This window comes from Trachinotus anak, unplaced genomic scaffold (assembly GCF_046630095.1).
Source record: "Trachinotus anak isolate AG129_WGS33_773 ecotype Australia unplaced genomic scaffold, CSIRO_AGI_Tana_v1 ptg000033l, whole genome shotgun sequence".
Classification (NCBI taxonomy): domain Eukaryota; kingdom Metazoa; phylum Chordata; class Actinopteri; order Carangiformes; family Carangidae; genus Trachinotus; species Trachinotus anak.
In genome coordinates, this window is record NW_027273884.1 from 2032934 (window position 1) to 2042775 (window position 9842).

At 42.2% G+C, this 9842-nt stretch overlaps 1 long non-coding RNA gene across 3 annotated transcripts; it reads right to left on the minus strand.

Annotated features, from left to right (window-relative positions):
• Positions 1-1071: 1071 nt before the first annotated feature.
• LOC139614199 (uncharacterized) lies at positions 1072-6522 on the minus strand. 3 transcript variants are annotated; one of them, XR_011686924.1, is made up of 4 exons: positions 2333-6506; positions 2139-2259; positions 1594-1725; positions 1072-1343 (listed from the first exon to the last, which is right to left on the minus strand). It is a non-coding gene; the product is annotated as an uncharacterized lncRNA (long non-coding RNA). The 3 variants fall into 3 exon arrangements; XR_011686925.1 differs by having other exon boundaries at positions 1594-2259; positions 2353-6522; XR_011686923.1 differs by having other exon boundaries at positions 1594-2259; positions 2333-6521.
• Between the last annotated feature and the right edge of the window lie 3320 nt (positions 6523-9842).

Sequence of the window (9842 nt, forward strand, 5' to 3'; positions counted from 1 at the left end):
TTTCAATATATAGTCACCCTTGTGAAAGCAATCTTGACAAATCACCTTTTTAAGTAGATATGGTGAAATTGTTAGCAAACAGTTGCTTATTTATACATTCAGCAGTTACAAAGCAGCATTAGCACTCATTTGGAGTCGTGTTTCTGGCAACCTGGTAAATTTAAGTGCTTTTCATCTTCACCGACATTTTTCTTTTTAGCTGCCACCATAGGCCAAAAGTGAAACTATGAGAATGGTCTGAACCAGACAGCTGAACAATGAGTTGAAACTTATGAAAATTATGGATATCGACTCATATAACAAGTTTGAAATTCTGGAACTAAACTTTTCCACTCACAGACGTTTGGTTGGATTTTAAGGTTATAAAGTTTTGAGCAAATTCAATACATCCATTTTTTTAAATTAATATGATAACATAATTATTAAGAGGAGAGTACATATTGAAAATTTGCAGATGTAATCTCATGACTCCACTTTCCATTACCTGAAGCCTGATTAATTAAATTAAGAGTAGACCCTACCTCATCCATATTTCTCTCCTGTCTCTCACAGACTGCCTCCAATAAAAATAATATGAAGTGTTTAATAAATATAATCTTTTTTTAATGCAGTGGATAAATTTCAAAGTGAATAAGTAAGATTGTTTAGACAGCTTTTATTCTTAGGCCAAATTATACATGAGTGGCTGGTACTGAAAAGTTTAAAAGGCAGGCACTGTACCCTGCTGCTCAAAAAAGTATGTGAAAAAGATGAAATGGATGTATGAACCCTGTGCAAAAGAACAAAAACAAAAAAAATGTATGATGGAAACAAGAACAGAAACATAAGTTTTGAAAACAAATAAGTCTTCATGCCTTCTGCTCCTAATGGTTGGTTACAGGTACCCTGTGAAGTAGCCCTATGGAGCAATGCTTTCATGAGTGGGCCCCTGTTATGTTCATATGAATATAAACACTGAACATAAACATAACTTTTATTTGTTTTACAAGAAAACTCCTCAGGGAACCTTCAACTTAAGCAACTAAAACTACTAGATTAAGGTTAATGTGTTAAGGCTAGTCTGGGGGGGGGGGGGTGCAGAGGGGGGGCCAGGCAGAGTGAGTCCAGAGAATGGGGAGGCAGAGTGGATTCAGTGGGGGATTCAGGTGAGGCAGCGCAGAGAAATGCAGCAAAATGCATTAGCAAAAGGCTAACATTAGAGAACAGCTGAATAACAAGAACAGCTGGATTGTGGCTAACTGTATAACTGAGTCTACGATCTGGTGGAGTGTTGAGGATGTTGGTATTTATGCCATGATGATGAGCAGCTGGTGGCATGACCTCCCGTGCACCTGTCTCCACTCCTGCAATCAAGCACGCACACACACACACACACACACACACACACAAAACGGGTGAGGGAGGGGTGACTACTGAGGGAGGCAGAAACCACAGGATTTCATTTTAATAAAGGTCCAACATAATAGGAGGACAACTTTTTGTCCCTTGGACTGAACCACACCAGAACCGTTGATGGAGGAAGACGAGCATCTGGTTTCCAAGTGAGGCCAGATGAGTGAGAAAACTGGAGAGCAGACAAAGTCAGGGACAAACCTCAGGAATCGTGACTCAATCTCCCTGTTGGTGTTGACATAGCAGGTGGGCAGCAGGATGGGCTCAGGATGTGCTCCTGCCTCGTGAGCAGTGTACTACCATGACAGGGCATCAGGCTGGAAGTTACAGGACCTGGGGCAAGAGGTCAGAGTAAAATTAAACCTGAAAGAAGAGAACCAATCTTTCTTGTCTTTGCTGCATTGCCGACTGCAAATGGTTGATCAGCCCCCTCCAACCAGTGGTGCCACTTCTCCAATGCCAGCTTAACGTTGAGGAGCCATTATATTTTCTTCTCCGCCGGAGAAAACCAGCCGGAGAAAAAAGCACAAGGGTAGAGTTTATAATCAGCAGGGGAATGTTGAGAGTACAGCACCCATCTGAGGAATCCACCTCCACAGCAAACTGACAGGCAGGATCAGGATGGATGAGGGCAGGGAGCTGGTGTGAAGCAGTACTTGACTTCACTAAAAGCTGTTTGAGGGGGAGAGGAGGTGGAGGTGAGAGCATTGAGAATGGCAGGGATACAGCTGTAATTCTTGATGAACCTCCAATAGAAGATTGCAAAATCCAAGGACCGCAGCTGCTTAAAGTTGGTGGGTGCTGTCCATCATGGCTGTAACCTTTTGTCCCTCTGCCAACGTGCAATGATGCAACCAGGGAATGACACTGTGGAGACAAGGGATTCACATTTTTTAGTTTCCACATATAGTTGTGTGTTTTCCAAGAGGTGCTGGAGTACCTGGCGTATTTGCTGCTCACGTTCTGAGGGGGTCCAGGTAGACGAAGACGAAGCCGTTGATCATCTCACAGAGGGACACCGTTGACAAGAGCCTGGAACACAGCAGCGGTATTAGTTAGAACAAAATGCATTACCAGATATTCACAATGACCTAGGGAAGTCTTAAAAGCTGTTTTTCACTCATCTTCACGGATGTGGAAAAGATGGTTGTGCTGGTCCAGTTTATAGAAGATAGCAGCACCATGGAGGAGAACGAAAGCTGAGCTGGTGAGAGACAGTGGGTATTTGATTCCTCTCCTGACAGCATGTAGCTGCGCTTTTTACTGCAGACTGGATGGTCAAAAAAACATTTCGCATCTCCTGGGCGTAGTCAGTGTAAGAGAAGCAGATGTCAGATTGCCTCTCCCACTAATTGGGTGAGCCGATCAAGTAAGAGATGTGGGTGTGCCCTGTAATATATGTGTGGGGCTGCTGCTCAAAAACTAGGGAGCAGTGGGTCAAAGAGGTTCAGCAGGAACCAAGGTTTCTGTCGCAACGTTGACAGAGAGGGATAAAATGGCTTATTGAGAGTGGGGGCTGGGCTAGCGGCCTGGCTTATCAGAGGCGCTTTGGAGGTTAACTAATCTCTGGTGCTGCTCTGGTTTGCAAAGAGGTCCATGATTTCTTTTAAGGCTTGGTCATGCTATCCGAAACCTTGGTTAACAAGGGCTTGGTGGAGTGGCTGTGTGTCTGCAGGGTTCATTTTAATGGCCAGATTGTACTGTTAAGGTTAGTCTGGAAATTCGAGTGCAGGACAAGAGGAGAGTTTGAAACAAGTATTATTTATTTACAGGCTGGTAGTAGAAACAGGGAATGAGCTGAGCAGAATGGATGGGGAACTGTGGCTGAGGCTGGGGCAGGCAGCAGGAGGTCAGGATGGAGGCTGGGAAGCAGTGCTGTGCAGGATGGGGTTTTTGCAGAGGGGGAGCCAGGCAGTGTGAGTCAGGAGAATGAGGCGGGACAGGAGGTCAGTGGTGGCAGGAGGCACACCGCTGCAGGAAAATGGAGATCAAAGTATTAGCAAAAGGCTAACGCAAGGGAACTGCTGAGTAAGGGCTGGAACATGACTGACTGTATAACTGAGTCCACGCTCGGGTGAAGTGTTGAGGTTGGAACCAAGTATTTATGGCAGAGCAGGATAATGATGATGAGCAGCTGGTTGCCTGACCTCCCGCGCACCTGTCTCCACTCCTACAATCAAGCCCGCACAAGACAGGAACACAAAAAGAGAGAGGGAAAGGGAGCGGGAGAGTGGCTGCCAGCCAGGAGGGAGTGGTGGTAGAAGTGGAGGACCTGACATAATGCCACTTACATTTTGTTGCTTCTGTGATAATAATCCACTTATGTGCCACAATAACAAAACACTCTGAAAGGACCATTCTGTCTGTATACAGTATATATACTTTTAATGCTTTCAATGCATTTTACTGAGAATATGCTCCCGCCGAGGGAAAACCCTGCATGATAATAAAACTAGTGACGAGACCTCAGCCCTTAATGTGTTTATTTCACCCTTTTTTAGATGTGGAATATGTAACATTGTGTGCTTCATCTACCTGTTTATTCAGACATGAGTGTGCATTTATGGAAGGAGCCACAATGCTTGCCAAATATGCTATCAGCTAGTGCACATACCTATGATACTACCTGCTTCTCATAGTCAATCCATTTGCATCAGTTTCATCATTTAACATTATGAGAATCAGTTTTGTTGCCCGTTTTATGACAGTGCTGAGTTGTGTTGGTTATTGATTAATTCATCCACACAGTTGGAATGAATTAACATTGAAAATATAATGAGACTGTTGAGCAGATTGGTTGTACAAGTTTTTTTGTTTTTTTTTTGTCTTCTGGATCAGACACAATAGGTTTTATACACTGAGGCAACTCTTCTCACATCAGATAAATTCAAAACTGGCCTTTTGACAGCAGTTCATTTAAAAGATTTTGAAGATGGAAATAATACATTCATTACAGTGATCTCTGAGGGCAATAATGTTACAACATGCACATTTTCTCTCTCTGTGCATGTTTACCTTGTTTGGCTGCAGACCTGTGCCATGTTGACAGTGTTGCAGAAATGTTACTGGGTCTGTGGTTGCATATCTGCAAGGGGCTTCAATACACAAAATGGAATAAAATAAAACCAATGTATATTCACCCACTCCAGCAAAAAGCAAAATGACAAGGGTTCTGTGTCAGAAAATGTTTGAGTTTGAGTTTGAGTTTACCAATGCTGGTGTTTTTCTGATGAGGACAGGCTAAGAAAAGGTTTTGTAAATATTTCAGGTCTCTGCCCTGTATACCTGCTGCTTGGGTTGTGTGGCTATTTTCTTTGCAGGTACTCGAGGTGGGTGTTGCAAACGGTCATCAGCACCTGGGCTCATCAGCAGTCCTAGCACACATGGGCCCTGTGTGCCAGTGCTCCTTTTTAAAACCCTGTTGGAGCTGAGGCACCCATTTGGTTTTGGTTGGCATTTAGTTTGTGTTGCTGCACCATACAATACTGCACTCACATACTACTTCACTCAAGTACCCATTTACACTGCTGATCTTACAGATGACACATGCAATTGTTTGTTTAATCTCTCCTCTTAGATTTATTGTTGTCATTTTTTTGTTTTTTTTTTTTTTTATGAAACTGCTGCATTGTTAATTGGTTTGGATGTTTTCTCACTCTTATGTCATGGCCCAGTTTGTGACATTAGTCATGCCCTAATAAAACAAAGGAAAAATTGTGAATGAACCAGTATTGTGGAGATATTTCTTTCTTTGTTTTCCATTCATCTCTAGAACACACCTCCTAGATATGCTGGTATCTTTCCATGCACTGTGTCTGTGTCTTCCCTTAGCAGTTACAATTCTGATTTTATTCCTCTTAATGACTGCCTTCCATGTCACTATAGAAATCTTTAAGTCTCTATATCTGCTTGTATCACTTGCTTTCTGTCCTTGATTTGAATTTTGTTCCGTCCTGATGTTGAAGGTAGACCTCTTTTAGCTCGTCAGTGGATCGATTTGGAGCTGCTGTACGGTGTCCATAGCTGTCATGTTTTACCGTAGAGCGATCCAGAAGGCAGGTCCGATAATGACCCTTCCCTCTGTGCTTTCTGACCGTGGAGATGTGGAACATCAATAGCTTCCATTCAGCCATTTTAATGAGAAATACCTTCTGGGTGTCCTGTCGTGAGCAGTTGAATAGCGCAAGAAAAGAAGGAAATCATTTATTGATGCATCAAAGACAGTAGTCATGGTAACATCTTAGATTTTATGTAACTGCCATGTGTATCTCTCCATCTCGCCATTGTTCTGTCACTCTAACCTACAGTGTTTTTTCCAATTATCTTTCCTCACATAACAGTTTGGCTTCTTTGGCTGATAAATTAAAGACCATCTGGCAAAATGAATCATCACATTTACACTTCATGAGCTAAGGTTTCAAGGATGTGTCAGGGTGATGGGACTACATATTCTTAACAGAGTACCATTATGCAGTACTTGTAAAATTACGACTCTAGTTTTTCAAGTCTCAAGTGAGTCGAGACAGTCAAGTTTTAATGTTCCCCTTCAGTCATGTTTTGTAAAAATCCCCTGCTGAGATTAATATTTTGTTTAACATGGTTTTCCCACATAAAGGTGAAAAAATGCACTAGGTTGACAGCTGAAAGAGCAGTGAGTATCAAGATGGTTACAAAGCAAACATCACAGAGACTGAGACACAGACTGGGGAGTTTGCTCAGGAATAAGGATTTTATTGTGCACCAAAATCAGCAATTAGAAGATGTATCAGAATGGTAAATGTGCTAGTTTATGTTGTTTAATAATTTGTAACTGGCAGTGGCTGACACAGTATTAGTAGCTTTGCTAATGCAAACTCTAGCTCACTGAACTGACAAGATTTTGGTGACCAGTGAAAGATAAGTGCACATCCAGATTAGCAGAGGAAACATCAGAGACTCAATTACATCCTCAGTCAGACCCAGACTCAATTGTGAGTCAATTAGCGAGTCAAATCGGCAACAAGCAAACATCAGAACAGTTAGCACAGTTATCATCTTTTATTTGTTTATCAGAATCAGAATCAAAATCAGTTTTATTGCCAAGTATGTTTCCACATACAAGGAATTTGTTCTGGTGATTGGTGCAATTGGAGGTTCTTGGAGATTCTTGTAAACAACAGGTTTACACAGTTTTAGTTTCTGCCTGTATGTGGGAATCAGGTGGACCATGACATGGTCAGAGTGGCCCAGTGCAGCCCGGGGGACGGCGTGATAAGCACCACTGAATGTGGGGTAACAGTGGTCCAGAGCGTTTCCCTCTCTGGTTGGGCAATTAACAAACTGTCTGTATTTGGGCAGTTCGTGGCTGAGGTTACCTTTGTTAAAGTCACCAAGGACAATAACTAAGGAGTCCGGGTTGGTCCCCCCCACACACAGTATCTGCTGTGGCCTGTGGTGGGATGTAAACACCGACCAGGATGAATGAGGTGAACTCACGGGGGGAGTAGAAGGGCCTGTAGTTTATGATGAAAGTCTCCAGGTCAGGAGAACAGTGCTGCAGGATCACTGTCACGTCTTTGCACCAGCCACTGTTTGCATGAAAACAGATTTCACTCCACCTTTCGTTTTGCCGGACAGCTCTGTGTCGTGATCCACTCTGAAGAGCTGGAAGCCGGCCAGCTCCAGCACAGAGTCCAGAATCGATCCACACAGCCACGTCTTCGTGAAGCACAGAACGGAAGATGAAGAAAAGTCTCTGTTCTTCTGCACCAAAATGTCCAATAATTCCACAGGTGAGTTGAGAAAGGTGGAAAAAATCCTCTGGAGTTGTTTCTCTGATGTTAATGAGCTCTTCTCTGGTGAAAGAGCTCCAGAAACCAAGGCCGAAAACTGAGTTTACAAAGAAAATAAGGCAAAAGAGTGCGCACCAACACACCGAGACAGCCATCGGCGGCACCATGGCAGCAGGAACAATGTTTATGCTGTTTGTTAGCTTGTAACTGGCAGTGGCTGACACAGTGTTAGTGGTTGTGGTAGCTCACTGTCCTGACAAGGTTTCAGGTTTATTTTACCCTCTCCTCATCCCCAAAAGTTGACCAGATTAGTTTCTTAGGTATGTTAAGTATACAATTCTGGCTGTCTGAATCTGTTTTTATGAGACTGCTATTGGTTCACTGCAGTTCCAAGGTGGAAATATGCAGTCATGGCAATGACTGAATATTATGTCTTGTATTATATATATATATAAAAAAAAAAACATCATATGGACATGTTAACAAGGTTAAAAACTTTTTCATCAGAGGGCATCTTTAAGAAGAATCTTTAAGAGGGCATCTTTAAGAATCACAAGATTGATAAGCAACTTGATGGTCAAGCTGGAAGTCTTTTGGCTCTCTGAATGGTGACCACTAAATGACATGGTATTTAAACATTTTAGTTCCTGTACTTACTTGTTAATGTTGACAGACCCAACTGTGAAAAAAATAATATGGATAATATGTGGAATATAAAGCCAAGGTTGTAGTTTATAAATTCACTTCAGTCACATCACTTGCCTCATTGCTCTGAAACAGCCGAGCTACTCACAGTGACACATGATAAAAACAGCTTAACAAATGACAAGAGCTTTCCACAGGAAATCATGTTGTTGTCTGGGTGGTGCAGAGCAGCACAACCAGGAACACACAACGCCTCAAAGAAAAGAAATAAATTATATAAACTCTTGATTAGGCCGTTTATATGGCCACATAAATCCGGCGCTATTTCAGTTTTATTTCTGCTGTATCTCATGTCATATACGGTTGCATCAAATCGTAAAATGTGACACAACAGCATTCACATTATAACGCATTTCAAGAATAAAACATGAAATGTTACCTTTGCTTAAAGGAAAGTTGGGTAAGGACACAGTGACACACAGGATTGATGAGCTGCTGTAATATGACATGTCCAACAACAACAGAATACTGAGTTATAATGGACCAGCCTGATGCCTGTAATATTGTATGGATTTTCCTTGCAGCAGCCTGGCTGCATTTGTACTTCATTTAGTAAAGCAGCTGTGGTCGATACAGTAAGAATTACTTATCCTCATTCAGAGATAAATGCAGAGGGAGTTACAGACATTCCTGCTGTGAAGTTGGCATAGGAAGTGATTTTATGGCATCACTGGGCAAAATTTCCATAATCACCTTTGACCATATTGAGATTAAAAGTGGTCTGAGAGCAAACTAGACCTCTGCACCCCCTCTTGGCTCTGTTTTCAGGATTTGGGAAATCTAGCCTGTGGTGTGAAACTTTGGTCAATCGCAGCTCTTTTGAGGGCGAGAGAAGGAGAGCATTCCTATTGGCTGGTCTGCAAATGTCCATACAGATGGATGTGTGTCGATAGCAGTGAAGAGAGTCAGAGATGGAGAGAACTTGCAGTACTTCTGGACAGGTAACAGGCTGCTAACTTTATTTGAGGGGAGAGCTACAGGAGGGCAGCTGTATTTTTTCAAATTATGGCTTTTTTTTCTAGATTTCTGCCAAACCCAGCTTGAAACACAGTGATTGCTAATTTTTAATGCCAATTGAAATGCCTCTTCTTGCTGGTTAGCAGTTCAGTTAAAATGGCTTATTTTCATTTTAGGCCTTATTCCACCATTGCTGTCCATGTATTTGGTTTGCTCCAGTTGATAAAATCACCAAAGTGGCAGCAGACTGACTTTGCGTAAGAAACAGAGACGTCTTTTGTGCAAAGTGCAAAGTCTCATACAAATTTTCCTCAGAAATACCAACAACTCCCTTTGCACAGCTTCATCTGAATGAACCTCCCACCTGTTTGCACCTCTCCTCCCACCTCTGCACTGCGCGCTCTGTGCTCGGCACATGAGTACCACGCAGACAGGCAAAGTGAATTTCAAGGACAGGAATTTACCAATCTGTGGAGTGCTGCTACCATGAAAATGGAGCCCCAGTTTTTTTTTTTGTTTTTTTTTACTGCCTTATTCTGGAATATCACCATGTGACAGAAACATGAATCTTTTATTTGCTTTTGATTTACAGGTCAAAGCCAGAGTTTTAGGAGTTATATCTCACAGAAGTCACAGTAGTCTCCAGTCAGCTTTAGTAAAATACTCCTCTAAAGAGATTTTTTATGCTTTGTAACATTTAATAAAAAACTTCCAGGAACTGTTAAGTTAGGACAGCATTTTTTTAATTGAGTAAAAACCCACGACAAATATTGATCAGACTGTCACTCACAAACACTCCTCGGGTGACGGCTTTGAAATCCCCAGCTGTGGGGCTGTTATACTGCCTCTACAGTGTGTTACCTTGACTACAGTACAATATCTGATGGACTGTATTTCATCACATTTCATAGTGTTGCAACAGAATCCAGCCCAACTGTGAAAATAATACATGTTATGAGGCGACTTGACTTTGGTGGACTCACAGCACAACAGCTCAGCCAAGTGTTGCATACGTGT